A 1,472-nucleotide genomic window follows, 5' to 3' on the forward strand; every position below is an offset into this window, starting at 1 on the left:
AGCACGCAGCACTGCTGCCGACAGCGCTGCCGACGGCCCAGCCTTCAGAAACAGATACAGACGGTGCCGTCGCTCAGCAGCCCCAGCCCGGGCCCTATTCCCTTGCAATTCCTTGACCTACATACCCGCTTGGACTTCGGCTCGCTTGCTTTTTCCCCTCCGCTCTTTCAACTCAACCAAATCCTCCCTCCTCAGCTGGGCACATCCGCGCCGGCATTACGCAGCTAAGGGGTTCGCTTTCTCATGGGCATCCTTGGTGGGTCCAGCTGCAGGTCCCAGCTGCACTGGGAAAGGTGCCTGCTGGCTACCGAAGCGGTTGCATCCGAAGCCCCTTAGCCTGGCACCCACCAGCGCAGCCCCAGCCACCTGCAAACTGGCATTGTCACCTTCGGTCTGCCCTTCCCCTGTCCCTAATGCAGAGACGTGCAAATCCTTCAGGCCGGCACGACTGAAGGCTGGAGGAAATATAGCCCTGGGAGAGAGCGCGGAAGGGAGCCTGCAGCTGATTTACCAGCCTGCACTCGTACAATGCTGCTCTCTGGAGACGGACGGGGCTGCCAGAGGCATAGCAGAGATGGCAGAGTGCCACCTGACCAAGGGATGAGATGGGAGGAGCAAGAAATTTTAATTTTAAGCATTTTTTTCATTATGCCTTTTCCCCAGATCCAGGTAGCATTGGATTTAAAATCCAGGTAGCATTGGATTTAAAAGAGCAAAGGAAGAATTAGCTCTTGCCCATTGCTCCTTTCACATTTTTCTGAAAAAGATCCAGAATTTCCCCTTTAGCCTGGTTGTTAAGGGAAACGATCCTTCAGATTTCCACTGCAAAACCATCCGATCGTAAAAAGCTCTAGGAACATCTAAAACTTCCTTAAAGCGCAAACCCAAAGAGCAAGTCTTGTCTGCCTGCGACAATTTTAGCATCAGAGATCACCTTGGTATTGTAAATAGCCAACATCTGGCATCAGATGCACAGTAAATGAGCTGAAAGTGAGCCCCCTGGGCAGACGTTTTATATCTATTAATAAGAAAAGGAAAACAATTATCTGCCTTGCTCCCACCACCAAATGTTAGGAGCCCATTAAGAGTGGAGAGGCGAGCGGAGAGGCGAGCCCTGCGCAGGCAGGGCACAAGGACAAACCTGAAGCATCGCCGCAGCAGAACCAAGCCAAACCCCAAAGCTGGTATTTAAGGGAAGTCGAAACAATTGGACGTCCCCTGTCACCATAAGGTCCTTTCTGTCCCAGCTCCTGAAGTGCCATCTCTGCTGCCGTCCCTTATGGAGGGGGAGCTGAGGATGGGGAGAGCACCCTTGGGGGCATCGCCTGCCCCGGGTCGGAGCCAGGAGCATCTCCAGGGATGGAGGCAGATTCCAGCTGAGGTGTTTATATAAACACGTTATCAAAACCTCAGCTGAAAAACAATCTGGGTGCAGTGCTAGGGGCGGGGGGGCGGGGAGGGAAAAAGGAGAA

The 1,472-nt window shown here is 53.3% G+C and overlaps 1 pseudogene; it reads right to left on the reverse strand.

Annotated features, from left to right (window-relative positions):
- LOC104073615 overlaps positions 1–647 on the reverse strand; it is a 4,460-nt pseudogene extending 3,813 nt beyond the window's left edge.
- Positions 648–1,472: the final 825 nt, after the last annotated feature.

The sequence above is a fragment of the Fulmarus glacialis genome, unplaced genomic scaffold (genome assembly GCF_000690835.1).
Source record: "Fulmarus glacialis isolate BGI_N327 unplaced genomic scaffold, ASM69083v1 scaffold22402, whole genome shotgun sequence".
NCBI lineage: Eukaryota > Metazoa > Chordata > Aves > Procellariiformes > Procellariidae > Fulmarus > Fulmarus glacialis.